Source organism: Chiloscyllium plagiosum, chromosome 14, assembly GCF_004010195.1.
Source record: "Chiloscyllium plagiosum isolate BGI_BamShark_2017 chromosome 14, ASM401019v2, whole genome shotgun sequence".
In the NCBI taxonomy this organism is placed as follows: Eukaryota; Metazoa; Chordata; class Chondrichthyes; order Orectolobiformes; family Hemiscylliidae; genus Chiloscyllium; species Chiloscyllium plagiosum.
The window spans coordinates 46,731,453-46,745,356 of record NC_057723.1 but is presented as its reverse complement, the minus strand read 5'-3'; positions in this window follow the sequence as shown (position 1 = coordinate 46,745,356).

Here is a 13,904-nt window from a genome sequence, read left to right as displayed (position 1 = left end):
AGATTCGTGCACCTTGTGTCTCTCACTGTGTCTTGCACCACCATGGGCACCATGGGTGCTGGGGAAAAATAAGCACTACCGCACTTAGGTGGTAGTGTGGGGGTAGGAAAAAAAAATAAAAAAAGAAAAAGAAAAAAAAGAAAAGAAAAAAAAAGAATAAACAGAAGGTTCTTCCTGGTGGAGAAAAAAATAAAGGAAAGGCAACAAAAGCCCGGGTGTCCTTGGAGAAGGAGCACGCGGTGTCGACAACACCCTGGAGTTGTTCAGGGAGAGCTGGGTGCCGCGGGGAGTGGAGTGCATCATTTCTCCCTCCAACTCTATTTTGATTTAGTCCCTACCCTCCCCTTCACTGTTTTAATCACACAGCACTGCCCTTTGATGTGAAGGGCAGTGTTTGTCACTGGCCACCCGGGTGTTTTCCTATCTTCCTGGTGGTGGAAATTGAATAAAGATTCGTGCACTTTGTGTCTTTCACTGTGTCTCACACCTGCAAAAAAAAATAAAAAAAAGAAAAAAAAAATAAAAGCTACAAAAGCCCGGGTGTCCTTGGAGAAGGAGCACGCGGTTTCGACAACACCCTGGAGTTGTTCAGGGAGAGGTGGGCGCCGCAGGGAGTGGAGTGTATCATTTCTCCCTCCAACTCTATTTTGATTTAGTCCCTACCCTCCCCTTCACTGTTTTAATCACACAGCACTGCCCTTTGATGTGAAGGGCAGTGTTTGTCACTGGCCACTCGGGTGTTTTCCTATCTTTCTGGTGGTGGAATTTGAATAATGATTCGTGCACTTTGTGTCTTTCAATGTGTCTCACACGGATACACACACACCATGGGTGCTGGGGAAAAAATAAGCACTACCGCACTTAGGTGGTATTGTGGGGGTTAATAAGAAAAAAAAAATGAACAGGAGATAAAAAAAAGGCAACAAAATTGACTGAGTTCTCATAGAATAGTGGTTGGTACAGATCTCACCTGCTCCAGAGCTATGAATTAACATTCATGAACAGGTTGTGGTGAAGAATAAACCCATTCTTACCATCAAAAAAACAAAAAAATAAACAAAACCTGACATAAAATCCAGAAGTCACATGACACTAGGTTGTTTTCCAACAGAAACTGAAAAACAGATATGTGAGGAGATCGCACATCCAGGAGAAAGTGAGGGCTGCAGATGCTGGAGCTGAAAATGTGTTGCTGGAAAAGCGCAGCAGGTCAGGCAGCATCCAAGGAACAGGAGAATCGACGTTTCGGGCACAAGCCCTTCTCACATCCATGCGAGCATAATAATGGCTTTTATTTTTCGTAACATTGGGGCTACCATAAAAATTTGTTGAAGAATTTGTCAAATATGTTCAAGAAACATTCGGGAAGGAGCAGAACTAGACTTTTCTGAGCAATAACACAGGGCAGGTGACAAGTAAAAGTGGGGGAACACTTGGGGTCTCGCGATCGTAATTCTTTTAGTTTCAAAATGGTTATGGAAAAGGATGTCTTCCATAAAAGTTAAAGTTTTTAATTGGAATAAGGCAAATTTAAATGTTATGAGACAAGAACTTTCGAAAATTGATTGGAGTAGACTGTTGCAAATAAATGGATACCTGAAAAGTGAGAGGCTTTCAAGAGTGCGATGAGAAGGGTTCAGAGGCATTATGTTCCTGTTTGGGTGAAGGATAAAGCTGGTAAGATTAAGGAACAGTGGATGAATAAAGATATTAAGGTTCTAGTGAAGACTAAAAGTTACTTTAGGTATAGGCAACTTGGTACAATTGAATCTCTCAATCAATATAAAGAGGGAAGGAGCATTCTTAAGAAAGAAATAAGGAAGGCAAAGAGAGAATATGAGATATGAGAGAGAGGGTAGGGCCTCTCAAAGATCAAGGAGGCCATCCTTATGTTGAAACCCAGGATTTGGGAGAGATACTAAATGAAAATTTTGCATCAGTTTTTACTGTGGGGAAATAAATAGTTTCGAGAATGGAGAAAATAAATTTGGATATTTTAAAAACAATTCACAAAACAGTTACAGAAGAGGAGGTTCGGGAGGTCTTAGAGAATATAAAGCTGGGGCGGCACGGTGGCACAGTGGTTAGCACTGCTGCCTCACACCGCCAGAGACCCGGGTTCAATTCCCGCCTCAGGTGATTGACTGTGTGGAGTTTGCACGTTCTCCCCGTGTCTGCGTGGGTTCCTCCAGGTGCTCCGGTTTCCTCCTACAGTCCAAAGATGTGCAGGTCAGGTGAATTGGCCATGCTAAATTGCCCGTGGTGTTAGGTAAGGGGTTAATGTAGGGGTATGGGTGGGTTACGCTTCGGCAGGTTGGTGTGGACTTGTTGGGCCGAAGGGCCTGTTTCCACACTGTAATGTAATGTAATCTTCGGGACTTGATCTAATGTATCCCAGACTTTTGTGGGAGGTAAGGGAGGAAATTGTGAGACCCCTTGCAGAAATATTTGCATAATCTAAAACTAAGGTGAGTTACCTGATAACATGGGTAGTTTAATGTTGAACCTTTGTTGAAGAAAGGCTGTAAGGAGAATCTAGGGAACTATAGGCCTGCGAGTCTGACTTCAGTTGTGGGTAAATTGTTGGAGATGATTAGAAAAGATAGGATTTATGGACACCTAGGGAGGTAAAAAATTATTCGGGATAGTCAGCATGGTTTTGTGCGAGAAAAACTGTGTCTCACAAACTTTATTGAGATTTTTGAGGAAGTTACTAAAAGGATTGATGATAGCAGAGCAGTAGATGTTGTTTATTTATATTTTAGTAAAGCCTTTGACAAGGTTCTGCATGGTAAACTAATTAGTAAACTTGGGTCACGTGGATTCAGGGAGAGCTTGCCAATTGGATACATAATTGGCTTAACAGCAGGAGACATGGTGGTGGAGGGTTGCTTTTTGATTTCTCCAGTTTCCTCATTTCCCCTCCCCCCACCTTGTCTCAGTCAAATCCCTCAAACTCAGCACCGCCTTCCTAACCTGCAATCTTCTTCCTGACCTCTCCGCCCCCACCCCACTCCGGCCTATCACCCTCACCTTGACCTCCCTCCACCTATCGCAATTCCAACGCCCCTCCCCCAAGTCCCTCCTCCTACCTTTTATCTTAGCCTGCTGGACACACTTTCCTCATTCCTGAAGAAGGGCTTATGCCCGAAACGTCGATTCTCCTGTTCCTTGGGTGCTGCCTGACCTGCTGCGCTTTTCCAGCAACACATTTCAGCTCTGTTTTCACTGGAGTATAGGGAGTTTATAAAATAATGAGAGATATAGATAGAGTTAATGATCGTTGTCTTTTCCCTTGGATGGGGATTTCAAGACTAGAGGCACATTTTTAAGATGAGAAGAAAGAGATTTTTAAAAAAACATGACGGGAAAATTCTTTACATTGAGGGTGGTTTGCATGTGGAATGAACTTCCTGAAGAAGTGGTGGTTGTGGGTACAATTACAATGTTTAAAATACATTTGTGTAGGTACATGAATAGGAAAGGTTTGGAGGGATATGGGCCAACAGCAGGCAGGTGGGACTAGTTTGGTTTGGGATTATGTTTGGCGTGGACTGGTTGGACCGAAAGGTCTGTTTCCATGACGAAGGAGCAGTGGTCCGAAATCTTGAGATTTCAAATAAATCTGTTGGACTATAACCTGGTGTCATGTGACTTCTGACTATATAAAATCCAATCCAGGATCCCCTGTCAGCCATTCAATGTAATTTCACTGGTCGCTGTGTGTTCATTCCCCGAGGAACAATTCCTAAAGCTGCTGGAGAATCGTTTCTGCCAATGATAATGTGCCATGCTGTTGTCACCGTAATATTCACTATTACTTTCCATTCAAAAACTTAGATTAGGAAATAAAAAGCTGTAGATGCTGGAAATCAGAATCAAAAACAGAAATTGCTGAAAAATCTTAGCAGGTCAGGCAGCATCCGTGGAAAAAAATAAGAGTTAATGTTTTTGTCTAGTGACCCTTCTTCAGAAGTCATGATAGGTAGGACCAAAAAAGATCTTTTCCTAGATTAGATTAGGAATATTGACTCTCAAAGTAGGTGGCACAGTGGTTCAGTGGTTAACACTGCTGCCTGGCAGTGCCAGGGAGCCGTGTTCAATTCCACCCTCGGCTGACTGTTTGTGTGGAGTTTGCACGTTCTCTCCATGTCTGCATGGGTTTGCTCTGGTTTCTTCTCACATTCCAAAGATGTGTAGATTAAATGGATTAGCCATCCTAAATTGGTCAGCAGTGTGCAGGTGAGGTGGATTAACCATGGAAAATGCAGGGTTACAGGGAGAGGGTAGAGGGCAAGGATGCTCTTTGGAGAGTTGGGATGGGCCAAATGGTCTGCTTCCATACTTGTAGGGATTGTATGATTCTTTAAAAAAAAACCACAAATTGTTACAGTACAGCAGCAGGACAGTTTCCAAATGAGCAATTCATCAAGTGTCACAGCTTCTATATTCTCCATCTCCTTTCAATGTTCTACACTACAATCACAGTTTACAATGCCTTCAAGTTTCATGTGATCCATGCGTTTTGAAATTGTGCCCAGTTTGTTATGTTAAGATCACCAGTACACACCAAGAAAAGCAAGAGTCTCAACATTTACTCCTGGGGAACTCCTTCCTCCAGTCTGAAAATATCTATTAACCACTATTCTCAGTTTCTTGTCACTCAGGGCAGTGGTGAGAGATGTTATAGGTTCTATGAAGAATAAGGTTGAATCCATTTGAGTGGAAATTCTAAGAAGAAAAAGTCACTGATAGGCCACTAAATAATAATATCACATTGGGACAGGCAATAAATAAAGAAATCACTAATGCCTGTAAAAATGGTACATCAATTATCATGGGGGATTTTAATCTACATGTCAATTGGTCGAACCAGATCAGTCAGGGTAGCCTCGAGGAGGAGTTCATTGATTTTTTTCTTCTTGAACAGTATGCAGTGATGAGGGAGCAAGCTATCCTAGATCTGGGCGAAAGTGAGTACTGCAGACACTGGAGATGAGAGTCAAGAGTGTGGTGCTGGAAAAGCACAGCAGGTCAGGCAGCATCCGATGAGCTGGAAAATTGACGTTTCAGGCAAAGGTCCTATCCTCGATCTGATCCTATGTAACGAGATGGGAATAATTAATGATGTCATAGTTAGGAATCCTCTTGGAAGCAGCAATCACAGTATGGTTGAATTTAGAATACAGATGGAAAGTGCGAACATAAAATCCAATACCAGGATCCTGTGCTTAAACAAGGGAGACAACAATAGAATGGGGGAGGAGTTGACGAAAGTAGATTGGAAGCAAACACTTTATGTCGGGACAGTTGATGAACAGTGGAGGACTTTCAAAGCAATTTTTCAAAGTGCTCAGCAAAAGTATGTACAGTACCAGTGAAAAGGAAGGACTGTAGGAAAAGGTATATTCTGCCATGGGTGTCTAAGGAAATAAGGGAGGCTATCAAATTGAAAGAGAAGGCATACAAAGTGGCCAAGACCAGTGGGAAACTAGAAGATTGGGAAAGCTTTAAAGGTCAACAGAAAGCCACGAAAGAGCTATAAAGAAGAATAAGATAGATTATGAGAAAAAATTTAGCTCAGAATGTAAAGTCACACAGTAAAAGTTTCTATCAATATATAAAACAAAAAAGTGTGGCTAAAGTAAACATCATCCTTTAGAGGATGAGAAGGGGGATTTAGTAATAGGATATGGGGAAATGGCCAAGGTAATGAATAGGTATTTTGTGTCAGTCTTCACGGTGGAGGGCATGAATAACATGCCAGTATTTGACAAAGAAACAAAGGTAGGACCTGGAAACAATCATTATCACAAAAGAGGTAGTGTTGGGCAAGCTAATGGAGCTAAGGGTAGACAAGTCTCCTGACCCTGATGGACTGCATCCCAGGATGCTAAAAGAGATGATGGAAAAAATAGCAAGTGCACTTGTGGTAATTTTCCAAAATTCGCTGGAGTCTGGGGCAGTTCCAGCAGATTGGAAAACAGCAAATGTGACACCACTGTTTACAAAGGGAGGTAGACAAAAGATGGGGAATTATATACCAATTAACTTAACTTGAGTAGCGGGAAAATGCTTGAGTCTATTACCAAGGAAGAAACAGCAAGGCATCTAGATAGAAATTGTCCCATTGGGCAGATGCAGCATGGGTTCATGAAGGGCAGGTCATGCTAAACTAACCTTTTGGAATTCTATGAAGGCATTACGAACACAGTGGGCAATGGAGTGATGAATGCGTAGATCTGGTGAATCTTGATTTCCAAAAGACATTCGACAAAGTGCTGCACAAAAGACTGCTCCATAAGCTGCAAGGCATTATGGGCAATGTATTGGCATAGATGGAGGATTGGTTAACTAACAGACTTGGAATGTAGGGAATTGATGACGATAGCTTGGAAAATGTCCATATTACAGAGGACGACATTCTAGATGTCTTAAAATGCATAAAAGTGGATAGATCCCCAGGAGCCGGAGATGTGTTGCTGGAAAAGCGCAGCAGGTCAGGCAGCATCCAGGGAATAGGAGAATCGACGTTTCAGGCATAAGCCCTTCTTCCTGAAGAAGGGCTTATGCCCGAAACGTCGATTCTCCTGTTCCCTGGATGCTGCCTGACCTGCTGCGCTTTTCCAGCAACACATCTCCGGCTCTCATCTCCAGCATCTGCAGACCTCACTTTCTCCTCATAGATCCCCAGGACCTGATCAGGTGTACCCTAGAACTCTGTGGGAAGCTAGGGAAGTGATTACTGGGCCTATTGCTGAAACATTTGTATCATTGATAGTCACCGGTGAGGTGCCAGAAGACTGGAGGTTGACTAACATGGTGCCACTATTTAAGAAGGGTAGTAAGGACAAGCCAGGGAACTATTGACCAATGAGCCTGACGTTGGCGGTGGGCAAGTTGTTGGAGGAAATCCTGAGGGACAGGATGTACTTGGAAAGGCAAGGACCGATTAGGGATAGTCAACATGGCTTTGTGCATGGAAAATCATGTCTTAGAAACTTGATTGAGTTTTTTGAAGAAGTAACAAGGAGGATTGATGAGAGCAGAGCAGTAGACATGATCTATATAGACTTCAGTAAGGCATTCAACAAGGTTCCCCATGGGAGACTAGTTAGCGAGGTTAGATCTCATGGAATACAGGAAGAACTAGCCATTTGGATACAGAACTGGCTTGAAGGTAGAAGACAGGGGGTGATGATGCTTTTCAGACTAGAAGCCTGTGACCAGTGGAGTGCCACAAGGATTGGTGCTGGGTCCACTACTTTTCATTAGATTAGATTAGATTACTTACAGTGTGGAAACAGGCCCTTTGGCCCAACAAATTCACACCGAACCGCTGAAGCACAACCTACCCAGAACCATTCCCCTACATTTACCCCTTCACCTAACACTACGGGCAATTTAGCATGGCCAATTCACCTAACCTGCACATTTTTGGACAGTGGGAGGAAACCGGAGCACCCGGAGGAAGCCCACACAGACACGGGGAGAATGTGCAAATTCCACACAGTCAGTCACCTGAGGCGGGAATTGAACCCGGGTCTCTGGCGCTGTGTGGCAGCATTGCTAACCACTGTGTCACCGTGCTGCCCACCGTTTCGTCATCTATATAAATGATTTGGATGTGAGCATAAGAGGTACAGTTAATAAGTTTGCAGATGACACCAAAATTGGAGGTGTAGTAAACAGCGAAAAAGGTTACCTCAGATTACAACAGGATCTTGATCAGATAGGTCAATGGGCTGAGGAGTGGCAGATGGGAGTTTAATTTAGATAAATGCGAGGTGCTGCATATTGGGAAAGCATATCTTAGCAGGACTTATACACTTAATGGTAAGGTCCTGGGGAGTGTTGCTGAACAAAGAGACCTCGGAGTGCAGGTTCATAGCTTCTTGAAAGTAGAGTGGCAGGTAGTTAGTATAATGAAGGCAGCGTTTGGCATGCTTGCCTTTATTGGTCATAGTATTGAGTACAGGAGTTGGGAGGTCATGTTGCGGCTATACAGGACATTGATTAGGCCACTTTTGGAATATTGTGTGAGATTCTGGTCTCCTTCCTATCAGAAGGATGTTGTGAAACTTGAAAGGGTTCAGAAAAGATTCACAAGGATGTTGCCAGGGTTTGAGGATTTGAGCTATAGGGAGAGGTTGAATAGGCTAGGCCTGTTTTCCCTGGAGCGTCAGAGGCTGAGGGGTGGCCTTATAGAGGTTCATAAAATATTAAGGGGCATCGATAGGGTAAATAGACAAGTCCTTTTACCTGGGGTCAGGGAGTCCAGAACTAGAGGGCATAGATTTAGGGTGAGAGAAGAAAGAAATAAAAGAGACCTGAGGGGCAACATTTTTACGCAGAGGGTGGTACATGTATGGAATGCGCTGCCAGAGGAAATGGTGGAGGCTAATACAATAGCAACATTTAAAGGCATCTGGATGGGTATACGAATGGGAAGGGTTTGGACGGATAGGGCCTGGTGCTGGCAGGTGGGTCTAGATTGAGTTGGGATTTCTGGTCGGCATGGACAAGTTGGACTGAAGAGTCTGTTTCCATGCTGTACATCTCTATGACTCTATACCAGGAAGCAAAGAGTGATAATAAGTGAGTGCCATTCTGGTTGGCAATCAGTGAAAAGTGGTGTGCCTCAGGGATCAGTGTTGGGACTGCAATTATTTGTGCCTCAGGGATCAGTGTTGGGACTGCAATTATTCACAATTTACATAGATTATTTGGAGTTGGGGACCATGTGTGGTGTATTAAAGTTTGCAGGTGACAGTAAAATGAGTGGCTGAGCAAAGTGTGCAGAGGACTATCAAACTATGGAAAGGGACATAGATAGTTTAAGTGAGTGGGCAAAGGTCTGGCAGATGGAGTACAATGTTAATAAATGTGAAGTAATCCAGTTCGGTAGGAATAACAATAAAAAGGACTATTACTTGAATGATACGAAATTGCAGCACACTGCTGTGCAGATGAACCCAGTTGTCCTTGTGCATGAATCACAGAGGGTTGGTCTGCAGATGCAACAGGTAATTAAGAAGGCAAATGGAAATTTGTTCTTCGTTGCTAGAGGGATTGAGCTTAAAAGCAGGGAGGTTATGTTGCAGCTCTATAGAGTCCTGGTGAGGCCACACCTGGAGTACTGCAGTTTTGGTCTCCTTACTTGAGAAAAGATGTACTGGCACTAGAAGGGATGTATAAATGGTTCACTTGGTTGATTCCGCTGTTAAGGGGGTGGGCTTATGAGGAGAGACAGAGTAGACTGGAATTATATTCATTGAAATTTAGGAGAATGGCGGGGGGGTTCTTATAGAAATACAAAATTATGAAAGGAATAGGTAGATAGAAGTAGAGAGGTTATTTCCAATGCCAGGTGAAACGAGGACAAGAGGTCATAGCCTCAAAATTAGAGAGGGCAGATTTAGGACTGAATTGAGAAGGAACTTCTTCACCCAGAGGGTTCAGAACCTATGGAATTCCCTGCTCAGTGAAGTATTGAGGCTTCCTCAGTAAATATTTTTAAAGCTAAGATACATATTTTTTGAACAGTAAATTAATTAATTATGGTGAGAGGGTGGGTAAGTGGACCTGAATCCACAAAAAGATCATCCATGATCTTATTGAATGGCAGAGCAGGCTGGAAGGGTCAGATGGCCTACTCCTGCTCCTAGTTCTTATGTTCTAACTTATGCTGCATCTAATCATTTTTCTATCTAGATATTTCACTATTTCTTCTTTGATTATATATTCAAGCATTTTCTCCATGACAGAAGTAAACCTAATGGGCCTATAGTTAGCCACCTTTTGTCAAACTCCTTTTTTTTAAACAGTAGCATCATATTTGCTGTTTTCCAATCTGCCGGAACCGCCCCAAAGTCCAGTGAATTGTGGTAAATTATCATGAGTGCATTTGCTATTTCCCCTGCCCTCTCTTTTCGTACACTGGGATACTTTCCATCAAGGCCAGGACACTTGCTTACTTATCTACTTCTGATGGCGAATTACAACACATAATTGGCAAATGATAATGCTAATATGAAAACAGGGTGGCACAATGGCTAGCACTGCAGCCAGGGACCAAGGTTTGATTCCACCCTTGCGCGACTGTCTGAGTGGAGTTTGCACACTCTCCCAGAGTTTGTGTAGGTTTCCTCCAGGTGCTCAGGTAGGTTTCCTCCCAGAGTTCAAGGCTGTGCAGCTCAGGTGGATTTGCCATAGGAAATGTAGGGTTACAGGGATAGGGTAAGGGGTGAGTCTGGGTGGGATGCTTTTTGGAGAGCTAATGTCGATTCCATGGACTGAATGACCTGCTTCCACTGTGTAGTGATTCTATAATTCTGAAAGCCAATAGGGCAAACCTTTTTCAGAGCACAATGGTGGGTCATAGAAACTACTTTATTTTGACTGATAGAATTTTAATTTAGAAATCTTTTTCCTGTTCATGGAGTGAAATAACTAATTTTCTCCAGCATTAATTTGTATAGTGTTTGTGTATATATAAAATACTAGTTGAGTCGTCAGCATCAGTTTATGTTCAGATGAGTGAGAAAAACTGAAGATAGAACATCTTTTTTGGTTCAGTATCATTATTTGTCCAATTATGCTTCCGTGAAGTGCCTTGGGATGTTTCATTTTACTTAAACTACTTTATAAAAGCAAAGTCTTGTTGACTGTCTTGTTTTTGTATTTAAGGAGAAAGTGAGGTCTGCAGATGCTGGAGATCAAAGCTGAAACTTTATTGCTGGAACAGCACAGCAGGTCAGGCAGCATCCAGGGAACAGGAGATTCGACGTTTCGGGCACAGGCCCGTTTTTGTATTTACACAAGCTGTAATTTCAGTAATCATTCAGCTGATCATGGTTCATTTTCAGCTTTTCTCTGCAAGATGGAGAGTCATCTGCCCTGCAGTCATGGCAAAAGTAGTTTCAGAATTAAAACAGCTGTTACATTATTTATAGTGGGTTGCTTTAAAGTATTGTTTGAGACTTATTTTACATTGTGATTCATTTGAATGAATACACATTCATGGTTCACTAATTTTATCCATGTACAATGTGACCAATAATAGAGTTCTTAACATTGATAACAACGAATGAGAACACAAAGTTTCGATTAAGGGAATTTGTATGACACTGAATAGTTTAACAAAGAGAGATATGATGTATATTTGGGGATATTTAATCTTCTACTCACCTTAGGTCATTGATTTCATTCCAGTAAATTGCTTAAGCTGCCATTGTGTGAGTCTGTGCATGTGCTGAGCCAATGAATGTTGCTAAATTATTTGAGCAAGGAATTCAAGTCAATAACCTCACGTCTGCCCTCAACCAATGTCCACCCACTCACATTTTGAAGCAGTAATCCCTACATTAAATTCTGATTGTTACCTTCCAACCCAGGAATATTGAGGCCAAGGAATGCTTGGCTGCCTGCCTCATTACTCTTCTTTCCAGCCAGTCATGAGAACACTGGATTGCCTTGTGTCATCAATCAAGTTTATAAAAAATAGCAAAGGGGACACAAAAATGAACCTCCAAATTCTAAAAAGGAAACAACTGCTACGACATGGCGGTGAACCCTTCTGATAATTAAACCAAACACTCAGAAAAGCTCACCTTGCTCCGTAATCTGTTAAAGTATGAGTCACAGAAAACTCCCAAAATCCACTATTTAAAAAAACATGAATTTATTCTTTATCTCTAAAAACAAACATTAAACGACAACTATTTACAACTCTAAGCATCCGTTCTCTTCAATGTTTGTTATCTACCTCCCATTCTATAACAATATACTGTTATGATAAAAACCTGTGTTAAAATTACATCAACTTAATTTCAAAACCACATAATGACTAGCATCTCAGTGTCTGTCTTCCTCTGGCTGTAGATCTCCCTGGGTCATCTTTGGTTTTTTGCTGCAAAGATGTTTCATGTGAAAAAGATACCTTTGATAGATAGTGTGTTGCTGACAATTATTCTGGCGATGACAGTTGGTCTCACTATATCTAACTGTCAAAATGTCTGCTTCTTTATATGCCCAGCATTAGATCCTCTCATTGGTACGATGTTGGCAATAAAATAAATTCAAAATCAGTTGGATTTTATCATCCTGGGGCATAATTTAAACTGATTGGTTCAATTCGAATGGTTGTCAAAACAGCAACCAAAATTCAGGTATTTGTTTCATAGCCAAATGTTACATGTTTTCAATTTTCCAATACAATCTGAGACTCTAGTCAGTCACATGATGGGTGCCTGCAAGCTCTCAGTGCAAAACAGCTTTCATTCTTTCTTAAAGGTACAGTACATTCCTTCGACTTCGTAAGAAAACTTAATAGACTAAGTCAAAATGTTGTGATCTATGTCAATTTGTCCTCTGTGTTGCTCCAGTCCTAGCTCTCAAAACGTTTCAATTGTAATGTCAGAACCATGCGTTCCTTTACTTCTACAGCTATGGGGTGGTTCTGGTGAAATCTACCAGTATATGTGAAGTTTTCTAGGCTGAAACTGCAGGAATTTGTACTGGATAATGGAAATAATAATCGTGTCAAATAGTATTTACGCAACACCATTAACCAAGTAAAGTCTCCAAGATTGTTTGTTTTGTAGGATTTCAGATTTGATTAGGTTTGCCCCTCTTGAAAGCAATCATTTTTGCTCGGTTTTTGAAAAAAATGGATTGATGCTTTAAAGAAAAACAATCTAGATTATTAGTTACTTCAGGTTAGTTAATAGAACATAGGAAGTACTTTATTTGAGCCAAAATAAAGTATCCATTTTATTATTTATTAATACTGTCCTTCATGAAAACAGCATTTTAACAAGAATTTGTGCTTACATACTGCAATTAAGGCTGTCAAATTTCTGATGTACTTCATAGAAATATTAGTAAAATTTGAGACCAATCACTGGAAATTTTTGGGTGGATAGCCAAAAACCTGATCAGAAATGTAGGTTTAATGAATGTTTTAAAGGAAAAAGGAGAGATAGAGAGGCAAAAAGATTTAAGAAAGGAATTTGAGTGTTTAGAGTGGTGATAGCTCAGAACATGATGAATATGCTGAGAAGGTAAGGTTTGAAAAGCATAGGTACTTTGGACAGCCAGAGTTGGAAGATATGATACAGATAGGGAGAGATGATTCCATGGAGTGGTTTGAAATCAAAATCTTAACTTAAGGAATTGGTTAACTCTGAAACAACCTTGGTTGATGAGCACAGTAATGATGGGTGAACAGGATTTTATGTGAGTTTGGACACCAGCGGCAGAGATTTGGATGATTTCAAGCCTACTGATGGTAATAAGAAGCTGCCCATGAATGTATTTGAATAACTTATAGAAGTTATACAGTTGCTTAAAAAGGATTTTGGCAGCAGATGAATTGAGGGATGGTGACCAATGATGTTGCAAGGTGGAAGTAGGCATACTTAGTGATTGGGGATACGTTGGAAACTCGTCTTTGATTGACACTGCATTGCAAAGAGTTTGGGTTCAGTTTTGTGCTTGTGTGAGAAACACACTGAAGATAATGATTTTGGTCATTCTGCTTATTTCCCGAGAAGAAATTTCTGTTGGATCAACAACCTAATAATTTATAGAATGTGGTGATAGGTAAACGTGAGTAGGGTTGGTTTATCATCAGCATATGTGTGGAAATTGCTACTGTGTTTTCTGATAGTGTCACTGAGAAAGAGACTGACGAGGAGAAATAGGGAGGAGTCAATGATCCTTATGAAACAACAGATGTAACAGTTCAAAAGCAGATGCAGGTTATTGTCAGGTTAAAATTAAATAGAAGAATGTGAGGACTACAAATGCTGGAGAGTCAGAGTTGATAAAGCATAACGCTGGAAAAAGCACAGCAGGTTGGGCAGCATCTGGGGAGCAGGTCAGTTGACGAAGGGTTATGC